The sequence below is a fragment of the Dipodomys spectabilis genome, unplaced genomic scaffold (genome assembly GCF_019054845.1).
Source record: "Dipodomys spectabilis isolate Male_0828 unplaced genomic scaffold, ASM1905484v1 ptg000140l, whole genome shotgun sequence".
NCBI classification, from domain to species: domain Eukaryota; kingdom Metazoa; phylum Chordata; class Mammalia; order Rodentia; family Heteromyidae; genus Dipodomys; species Dipodomys spectabilis.
In genome coordinates, this window is record NW_024870817.1 from 7,118,435 (window position 1) to 7,130,366 (window position 11,932).

Sequence of the window (11,932 nt, forward strand, 5' to 3'; positions counted from 1 at the left end):
TATACAACACAATATCATAATTTTTGCTGAGATATTATTTGCATTTATCTTTTGATTCTTTTTTATTATTTTTATTATTACTTCAAAATTCAGAATGTAACAGTTCCTATGAATGCTTGTCCATGCTTCTTTAATTTTTGTTTTCCCACAGTACTAGTTTAGAACACTAAAATAGTCAATGTGTGGCTAATTCTTTGGGGGAAAGTATTAATTTCTACAGCTAGAATTTTTCAGATTTTTATAATTCTTTATGTCCTATAATTATTATTCTCTTTGCTAAGACAATATTGCATTAAACCTTTTCTGCCTCCAGGATTGTGAATCTTTCAGTCAAACTGATTAAACAACTTTGTTTTGGATGAAAATGGCTAGGTGTCCTATGTGGATTTTGTAAGATAATGGGCAGGATTTCCAATTTATGATCATGCATCTCTTGGCATTAAACATTTATAATTATTTTCTCCTCTGATTTTAAAAAGAAGCATTGCTTTCATTCCAAAGGCATTACTTCTATATTGGTAGCTCAGAATGTAATATGAAAAACATGGCTCCTTTTATCCACTAGTTTTAGATTAAGCCACACAAACTTTGAATAATGAAGTACTCAGCTGCTACTTCTAGCATCATTGTTTTCTCTTTTTTGATATTTATTTATTTTGATTACAAAGGTGATGTACAGAGGGGTTACAATTACATAAAGAAATGAGTACAATTCTTGTCACGCATTGTTACTCCCTCCCTGTGTTTTCTATTTTTCCCTCTCCCTGACTCCCCTCCCCACATTTTCCTGTGTAGCAACAGCTACCATCCACAAATTGTTGTCAAGGAATGAACAGACATAGGAAGATGTCTCCTACAACAATAGCATTCTTTGTAAGAACTGCCTTCCTTATTCCCTTCCCAGAATCCTGTGTCTGTCAAAGAATTATTCATAAGCTATAGTCTCAATACATATCAGCTAGTAAATTTAAGATATAAAACTTTCTGAAATCAACTATTCAGTATATTTTTTCAGGCAAATGTTGCAAAACAATAGCCAAAACTTTATAGTGTTTAGATTTAATATCAAAGAAAATCGATAAAATAGCAATATAGTCAAAGGAATGAAAGGATAAAATTTTGAAGGTAGAAAAATCTATGCATTCTTAATTTTCTAAAAAGTTTTCCTTGCTTACAAGTTTTGATGTAGTGAGAACATTTTTTTTCTTTCAAGTAGTCTTTTAAATGAATGCTTACATTTTTTTGATATTTTGGGATCATAAGGTTGCAGCTGCAGTGTAGGGTAAATTTAGCAGCATTTAATTCTGCATGCTGTCCAGGGACTTAGACAATGGAGATTTCACATGCTTTCATGTTAGGGAGTTGAAGTGAAGACCAAAAGGAAAGATATGGGAAAGAAAGGGTTTGTTACCTACTCATGTCTTACTTAAAATTCTTGCTATGGTTTAGAGGTCAGAATACTGAGAGGGAGGGAAAATACCTTTGACTCTAGTATAGAATGAGTCTAGCCCTTAATAGACTGGTCATGCACAATGAAACATAGTCACAGTTTACTTATATAAGTCAGGTGACATTTCCCCAGGCAGCTTTGTGTGTTGGGATGAGATGACTCTTGGGAATTAGAGATGGCTTCATAAGTAAGAGAGCTTGAAAATTGTTCCAATTGCAATAGGTCTTTATTTAGTGCATGTTGGGTTCTAAAAAAAAAAATACTCCCACTGGGCCCAGTTCTATAGTTTCCTGCCATAAAACTCCTACATATGTTACAGGAAGTTTCAAAGGCAGAAGACTCTTGAGAGGAAAGTCAATTTGATGACTTATCTACCTCAGTATTGATAAGACATATATCTGCACTCTCCCAGGTGCTAAAACCAGCAGTATACCGAAATGTCACAGGTATGTGCCCTGGATACAGAGACAGCAGAGCACATATTGATGAATGGCTTCTTTTTCTCTGTACTTTTACTATTTTTTTTAACATTCTAGGCAAGGCCAGCACTAAATCAACAGACCTAGCAACCATTTATAGGGTATACTTAGAAGTAGATAAAGAGATGGACTACTCCCTTCAATGCTCTATTGAAGTCCTTGATGTCAATATTGCATTCTTAAAATAGCTTTCTAAAAAGTTGATCATTTGAATTGAGAATGGTACATCATTAGGAAGCCGTCATATTCATGGCCACAATATGCATTGTCTTGGAGAATGGTAATCAAAAATAAAATATTGAATGCAATAGTAGATTTCAGAGACTGGGTTTTCCTGGGGCAGAGTGAACACAAGGGAACACTGTCATAAAGACAACCATCTCTGAGTGCTAGATCCCCAAGTGGTCCAGCAAAAGCAAAACATAAAGTGGTTGGACTGAACTCCACCATCATCCCATCACGGGTTACCATCAGTGCAGTGTGAAGGCGAATTTCAATGGTAGTAAGCCTTGTTTTGCTGAAACGGAAGAGTACACCACAAAACGGAAGTGATCTTTTAAATAATTACAAAGAGGGCATTCTTAGCCCATTCCACGATGCCAATCATTTGTAGAGATTTTGGCATAGCAAGGATTTAACTCTAGCATCACCCTCCTAAAACTGCCTAACTATTGACATATTTCATTATCTTTTCTCCATTCTTTTTTTTTTTTTTAACCCATTCATCTTAATGCTTTTCAGTTTCTTAAATTTCTTGGTACGTTGGTCCCAGAAAGAATGTTGACTCCAAGATTAGTTCAATTGTAAGGGAAAATAAGTCTACAAGTTATGTCTCTGTTAAGAGTTGCTGCTAGACAACCTAGGGCTTCTTGACTTAAAAAGTTAATTAGTGAGGCAATTATTAAGTGAGAAAAGAGTCAAAGGACATTTCTTGCCGAATTTCTCAAAGCATACATCTTTCTACTAGTTGATGAGCCCTAGAAGAGGTTTGTATTTTCTGTTTATGGCTCCAAGTTAACAGTACATGAATTGTCTCAAGATGCTATGTTGTAAAATGAACTTTACAACCTTGGGGGGGGGGGGTGGTAGTGGGGAGTGTAGTCGTGGAGATGGAAGGGCCTGGATAGGAGGGGAAAAACAAAGAAAGAGGCAACAATGCTTGATAAGAAATGTACTCGTGAGTAAGGTTGCTCATGTAATTGTAACCCTTCTGTACGGTATTTTAACAATAAAAAAAAAAACATTAAAAAAAGTACATGCAGTGTCTCCATGTTCAACTTCTTAAAAATGAAGCTGAATAAAAGCTGCCTCCGTCTACAGAAAGTCATATATAATGCTAGATCTATTATTAGAGTTTTTATTTTCTGACATTTATAAACAAACTATCAATAAAAACCTTCAATAAAACTATCTTTCAAAAGGCTGAAGAAATGGATTTATATGATTTTTGGAATGTCTTCAAGTTCACAAAGTCTTCATTGCAATCTTAAGGGTGGAAAAGGATGTGTAAATATTTGGTGAATAGCCTGAGTCTTCCAATGGAAATAGGTCCATTCTGGTATTTTGGGTATGAACTGAAAACGCCCCAGGACTGGGTATTGAATTTTGATTCCAATTTAAAATATTGAAAATAAATGTAACATTAGGAGCATCTTAATCATCCTCTTGAGCTTGTAGTTTTCATAAATATCCATTATAAAATGGGAATTTCCTGATGTGTGCTGAATTAGTATACTACAGGTGTGATGTGTAAGACAGGGATGGGGTAGTTCAGAAGGTGAGAAGGAGTCTACCATCTTACTGCCGCTTCCTGCTGGAGAAGTGAAGAGCAAGGAACTTCTTAGGTAAGGGTAATTTCCCCTCTCTCTTACTATAGCTGGCATAAAATTCTAAAACTGTACAACCAGACTCTGCCCACTTGGATTTGTTTTTTAACTTCTGCATATGTACATGGTTCTTCTTAAATAAATTTTATTATAAAGGTAATGTATAGAGGGGTTACAGTTATATAAGTCAGGTAATGAGTACATTTCTTTTTTTGTAGGTATCTTTTATTGTAAAAATACTGTTCAGAGGGGTTACAGTTACATGAGTAAGGTAATGAATACATTTCCTATCAAGGATTGTTACCTCCTCCTTTGTTTTCCCCCTACCATCTCTTCCCGTCCCACCTCCCCAAATCCTCCCTCCCCCCAAGTTGTAAAGTTCATTTTCAACATAGTATCTTGTACATCTCATTGTTACAATAGGTCAACCTATATCTTTATTTCAGCATTTTGTCATTTCCCTTCCTCTTCCCAAATTAGAAAAATATATTTCTTTTTTAACAGTGTCAACTCTTCCCTCATTTTCTCCCAGTGTTTCCCCTCCCCCTCAAGATGTATAGCTCATTTTCAATGTAGTGTCTGGTGATTATCACTGCTGAATTGGTTCACACTTTGTCCCACCATTTCTGTGCTTTTCCTTCCCCTTCCCAAATCAGATAAACTTATAAACGAGACAAAGGGCACAGAAATCAACAACAGCCACAAAAGGGAATAAACCAAAGAAAAAAGAAAAAGAAAAAAAGAACCATAAACAGTATAATAATAATGAAAAATCTCTTCCTTCCATTTCTTGAAGTTCATTTCAATATATATCATTTTATATGATGATATGCACATAGCTATTGAGGCTTTCTGATCTTCTCCTAAGGATATTCGCCTTTCTCACTGTGTGAATGTTTAGAGTGCTGTTTAATTAATCATGTCCAAGTGTAATTATTATGGTTTTTTAAAAACAGTACTTTGTAGGTTACCTGCTCTCCTTTTCAGTTGTTAGTGTATTTTATTCTAAGTGTATGCAAGTCCTGGGATTTGAACTCAAGGCCTAGACTCTGTTCCTTAGCATTTTTGTTCAAGGCTAATGCGCTACCACTTAAACCATACCACTTCAGGCTTTTGGAGTATTTAATTAGAGATAAGAGTTTCATGTGCTTTCCTACGTAGACTGGGTTCAAACTATGATCCTCAGATCTCATCCTGAGTGTCTAGGATTATGGGCATGACTAAACAGCACCTGGCATTTTTACTGTATTTTTTAGGTATATAACACATACTCAAGAAAGATGAAAATTTTAGGTGCATTTACTCATGTCAAAATAAAGAAAATGAAGCATACCAAAGAGTTCCACATATGTTTTTCCCAGTCAGTATCACCCTACTAAAGCTAATTTTTACACTAATGTTTATCAGTGTTAGTGTTACCTGTTCCACAAATGCGTGTATATATGGAATTTCATCATATGTACTAATTTGTCTTTGGATTTGTTTGGCTCCAATTCTGTCTATAACATTCATTTATTGTGTTGTCTATGCTAGTACCTTTTTGTTTTGAATTATTCTGTAACATTCTATTTTAAACATATCAAAATTCACATATGCATTCTACTATTGAAAGATACATTGGTTGTTTCCAATTCTTGATCTCATTAATACGACTTGCATTTTCTGCTGTGCAAATATCCTCATTTTTCTTTTACATATGTCTAGGAATGAAATTACTGAATAATAGGGCCAGTGACATTGTTACATCATCAAGCAGTTTATCAGACTTGTTGAGCAAATTTGTCATTCCATTAGCAATAGATGAAAGCCTTGTTATTCATCCTTCTCATCAAAACTTGTGCGATTTAACTGCTTTGTTACAAGTGTAAGTAGTTTTCCTTCTTTCATTTGCTGCAGTGTTTTCTTGGTAATATTTCACAATTTGTGTATCTATTTTACTGTTAAAAGATGTAGAGTCCCTGGTCCATATTATGGAATAATAACCTTGACTTTCATTTCCATTTCCCTGAGGGAATATGATATAGAACATTTCCCTATTTCTTTGAAACCAAAGAATGTCTGGAAAGCACTTAATTGTTTTGAGTTGAATTGTATTCTCCACTCCCAAATTCACATGTTAACATCTATTGCTGAGTCCCTCAGAATATGACCTTTTGTGGAAAAAGGTGGCTGCAGATATTATTATTTAATATAGAACTAGGACATACTAGAATAGGGTGAGCTCCTAATCCAATGTGATTTCTATCCTTATAAAAAGAGGAAAATCTGCAGAATTGGAAGCACACAGGAGAGACATCATGTGAAATGATTAGCATTTTTGTAGTACAGAAAGCATGGCAAACAAATCCTTATATTGCTACAATCAATTGAAATTCACCCTGTTGACAATGATTTCATACTCCAGATCAGTGAATCAATACATTCTGTTGTTCAAAGTACCACTTTCCTGTAGTTCCCCTAACAATCATTAATGCATTCAGCAGTCAGTTACTTATACCCTGCCCATGGTTACCCAGTATACAATGTTTTTTTTTTTTTTCTATCTTGTATTGTAAATGTCTTGTTACAGTCTCATGGAAGCCTTCCTTCTTTAGGATTCATGTTGGAATATGTCTCTGAAGAAGGGACTTGGTGATAACTAGATAGAATAGAACAGAATCAATGTTCATATCAAGAGAGAAGGAAATAATTTGATAGTGCATAGTCTTTGCAAAGAAAAAAATCTTAAGGTGATGATCCAGTTTTGTTTTTTACTCTGTCAATTTTTTTAAAATAAAAGAGAATTTTCCATCTGACCTTTGCCTGAACTTCTCAGCTCACTAAGAATCTGTATTTGCTCACCTCATTAACTGATCAGAATAATGACAAGGCCAGAACAAAATTTACAATTCTAATGTTAAAGCAATATTTACCAGGGCTTAGTTATAAAATATAGTTTAACAGCTATAGTGGAATTCAAGTGGTTCTGTTTCAGCTTTGTTCTGCATTTGCCGGAGTGATCTATCTGCAATGTAATTGCCACTGTATCTGCCTCACTGAACGAGAGATTGTTATAGAGCCACTGAAATATGGGAAAGAAAACTATTTCTCATGGAATAATATGAAATTTACAAAAGCTGCTTAGTAAAAGGACACACTTAAGGCTCTAAATACACCTTTACTTACTGGTAATGGGAAAACACACCACAATAGCACTTGTTTCTCAAAGATTTTCTGTCCTTCTGGAAAATAATAGGTGGACACAAAAGAGAAATTACCACCCACAGTCAACCCTGTGACCATCTGTACTGATGTGTGAGTTCCCAGGTAGGGGGTGCACAGACATACAGTGGATAAAAGGAGATAATTTTCTGTTTCTTTCTCTCGTATCTTTTGTAATATGCATGACTATTGTAGGGAGTTTCAGATGAACTTAATGAACAGTTATGCATAAAATGAACCCTCATGAAAGTTGAGAGCTCTGAACTGAAATTAAAATTGATAACCATCTTTTTTTTCTAACAGAGTATCGGAATGAAGGATTGGCATTATTTGTATTTCTGAAACACTGACAGAGGAGTGAACAATAAAAAGGTCAGCTTCCTCTCCTATCAAATCTCTCTCACATTTTTCCCCCTAAGGAATTGCCCTTGGTACATTCTTACATCTTTTGTTGTCCACAATAAAGTGTCTGAAAGGTCACAGGTAGGAATCTCTCAGGATATCCTAGCTTCAGCCTGCAAACATTTCTGAAAGGAGTCCTTCAACACACCTCTTTTCACAGCAATAATGCAATAGAGAATTCCCTCCTAGCAGCCAGCCACTTCCTTAACCAAAGTTTACAATAAAAGTTAGGGTAATTACCTACACTATTGTTCAGTATTTTCTACTTAAGTCATCTCCTCTGTTGCTTGTTTATTCTTCAGAAACTTCCAGCTCCATAAATTAAAATATCAATACAGAGACATAGTTTATATTTAATTAATTAGGTCAAATTATTTTGACCTAAGTTTTGCATTAGTTATTTGGGGAAGGGGCAGTACTGGAGTTTGAACTCAGGGCCTTATGCTTGGTAGACTGGCATTCTACTATTTAAACTACATCTCCAGTTTGCATTATGCCTTTTTGTATCCAGGCAATAGTGAAAGGAGAGGTTCACAGATAGGCATTGATCACTCTAATCTAGTTTGCACATCAGGTTTTCTAGTCACTGAGCAGGGATAAATCATGTTGTCTCAATTATACTAACATATTATTTAACCCCAAGATTCAAGGTGCTTTATAGTTCTAGCTAATACAGAAATATCTATTTCAAACAATAAATGTTATCTCAGAACAAACATCTTTTCTTCTGTGTACATGCTCCAGCTACAATTCTACTTTTACAAATACAAAATAATGGCATAAACTGTAAGTAGACTAATTCTGTATTTTAAAATGCCCTTTGTAGGCTGTCTGTTTATATGTTCAAATTGTGACACTAAACCTTGAAAAATGTAGGCCAAGACTGCTTTCAGCTTATCTATTTGTTGGCTCATTCCCTCTATTATGATATGTCATCTTTCTGTCACCTGAAGATGAGGAGAGCAGATGTACACATTGGGAACTTGTACTGTTTAATTATTTCTCCATAATAGACTTTCAAGACAGCAAGGAGCTTTGGGAGGTAATTTTGTATATTCCTAAATTGACTGGCTATACATTGTGCGTCAAACTAAGCAACACACATTTACTAATCATGTTTAGAATGTTTTTCTGTGCCTTGAGGTAGCTATTAATCTAAATCTCTGCAACACCTGGGACCCAACACTTTAAATCCAGAGAGGTTGGTGATAGTCTTTCCAAAGTGGAAAAAAAAAGGCTATTCTCTATTGGCTTTTCTTTTAATGAAACACAATGCTCCTGAATTTAAAAATTATGTGCTTTTAAGATTTCATATAAAATTTGTTTCCAGGAAGAGGTGATATAAAGGAAAAAATGCCATTTTGAAAATATGTGCATTAATATGCGAAACATATATATTCAGGCTCCAAAGTCTGAGAATATGAACCTTTTCAATTTTCCATACACTATTCCCAATACTTTTCACTATCATTTATTTTCCCTCTAGAAGAACACAAAGTACTATAACAGTACAATAGATTCACAGTCCCTCTTTATAACTTCTTAGCACAACAAATACATTAAAAGTAAAACATTCATGTTTACAGAAAATATGTGAGTATTGCCCATTTGACAGAAATAAGATTTTAGAGTGGGAAGAACCATATAAAGAAGGCATCTTATGATTGAAAGGACTGGCGGCACACAGGAGTATGATTAGAACTACAGCGAGCAGTTTTTTGAACGTGCGTAGACTGTGAGATCTTTCAGGAGTATGTTGAGAATTGATAGTCTAGCTGGTGTATTTCATGACAGTTGGGACATGTCGATCAACACAGCACCACTTCTCCTGAGTCAGACATTTTTCAGCAATAGTATTATTTGGACAATTTTTTTACAGTACAGCTAAAGATGAAAATATACAAGGGGACTGACAGAATGGAGGATGAAGGTGGGAAAAAATGGATCTTGATTGAAATTGCAAAGAGAGGAAAGTTTGACATTTGTATAATTTATGTAATGAAAAAAATAAAGGGAATAATTTCGAGATATATATTATTTTGAAGATGCATGGTAAATCATAAATTTTCATTACTAAGACAAGCACAAAGAGGAGATTCTATAATGTTATTTGCTAACTGCATAATATGCATATGAATACATGCTTACTAAAAATAGAGAGATGTAGAATGTGAATATAGGTCTACACAAATGTCTATAATTTGTATTTTCTAATCCCCAAATCTGAATATTAATGGATAAACATAGATACATCCTGAGGCATAAATTTCAGTGCTACTTATGCCAGTATATTTCCATTTCCACTTCAATGTAAAAGAGAGACAGTTTATTATGAGCTAAAAAGTAGTAGGGTGATTATATTATGGAGTAATGTAATATAAGACTGATTCCCATTCCTCACAAAAGGGAATAGCTTGTGCAGATATGATAATAAATGAGAATAGAGAAGGGAAAGTTGTTGTGTGTGGGATATAGTTATGCCCATGATGTTCCCATTAATGTTTCTGGTCCCATGTAGACTCTTCTGCACTGAAGACTGTGCAAAAGGACTGAGACAAAATGTAGTAATGTGTATGCTATGGAAATGGATGATGAATATTAACATCATCATGTTATTGAACCACATCCTAATATACAAAGCAATTGACTCCGAAATATGCACAGTTTTGTAACAAAAGAGATGTAACTGAAAAAAAAATCAGAACCCTAGGGGTAATAAGGTGAAAAATCAAAACTGGAAATCATTGGAAAGATACATTAAGTATATATGTATTTACACATATGTACGTAATATATACACCACAGGTCTCATCGGAAAATTACAATAGAATACAGACTACAGTATTAAAGAAATATCATGTAAAACATGATTTATAATTGTTATGAGATATTTTTAATTGATTTTGATTTATAAACAGAGAAAATAGAAAAATGGAAGAATATTGTTATTTCTGAATTAAAGCTTGGAAGTCTATCCTTATGACTGAAAAAACACAGTTAATGGTACCTTTTATTGTCTCTCTCTGATCATACTATTATGATAATGAGACATTTAAATTTGAATGGAGGATGAAATATCTGAGAACAATATTTGACACTGGTTACTATGATGAGAGTAGCAAATGGCCACTGTTAGCTGTTTTTGGTGTGTGTGTGTGTGTGTGTGTGTGTGTGTGTGTGTTTGTATGCCAGTTGCAGGGTTTGAACCCGGGGACTGGGCAATATCCTTGAGCTTTTGTGCTCAAAGCAAGTGCTCTACCACTTGAACTATGGTTTCACTTCCAGTTTTTTGGTAGCTAACTGGAGATAGAGTCTCATGGACTTTCTTGCCTGGGCTGGCTTTTAACTGCGATCCTCAGATCTCAGCCTCCTGAGTAGCTAGGATTAATGTATGAGCCACTGGCATCCCTCTTTCAGTATTAACTCTGCCATCTAGTACATATGTGAAGTGTAGTATGTTATATAATAATATAGTCAACATGAACATATATAGTGGTATATAGTTATAAAATAAAATAATTACAGAGTAACAGTATATACTATTTGATTAATTTACATATATTACATTGAAATATGCCCTGAGAGGAGACTCAAGCTGGTACAGCTTCTTTCCAGGCTTTGCCTTTGTTTTAGGGATTTTAGGAAAAAAAAACCTCTAAACAAGGTTAACTTGACCTTGGCTCCAACCAGCCCAGTTCTTGGAATGGAAAGAATGCCTCTAGGTTCCCCTCCCCTTAACAACCTAACCCACCTTGATTGTTCAGTTAAGGACTGACCCATAAAACAGATAGGTTGTAATCTGGCTCCAACTGGTGACACCACGTGCTTTATGGTAAACCCTGCCTTTTGCACATGCTTATGGTAAAGTCCACCCATTGGCCACCTGTGTGTGGTCTGGTGTGACCGTACAATCCTTTGTGTGTGTTACAATCCCATTGGTCACCTGCGCATGACCAGGCTCGACCTCATGGATTTTGTCTTTAAAAACCAAAGAATGGGGGTCGCTTGGGGTCGCAGTATCAGCTCCTGAGCCTGTGCTGCGGCCCTGGCTGGTCAGTGTAGGAACCTCACTCCGGAAGACTAGGTGGGCTTGCCTGCCCTGAGTAGGGGTCTTCCTACTACAACATATTGGGCATTTGGTCTAACTTATCTATTTCTCACAACAGTCCTAATTATGAAGAAATACTATGATAGGCACAAAACTAAGTGAATCATATTATGTAACACAGTAGGAAAATGACAAGCTATGTATAGAAGATCTCATTTTAGGTGGCTCAGTTATTGCCAGAGGACCTGCCAAGAATGGATTGATTATCACAGATTATAAAGCCCATAGATTGAGATTAGTCTGAAGATGTACCATAGCAACATTTGGGATGTAAGAGGTTTACCATCATAAGTATATCACAGGGGATTAAATTTTCAGATATCAGAGGTTTTAACCCAATTTGATGACATTGTTTTCTGGGAAAAGAATGGATCCTAAAGTTAAAACAAGGATACAGTTCTACAGTTAAGTCTAGATCTGTTCATCATCCTAGTGTTGTCTTCACTATATCACATATGTTATTTGG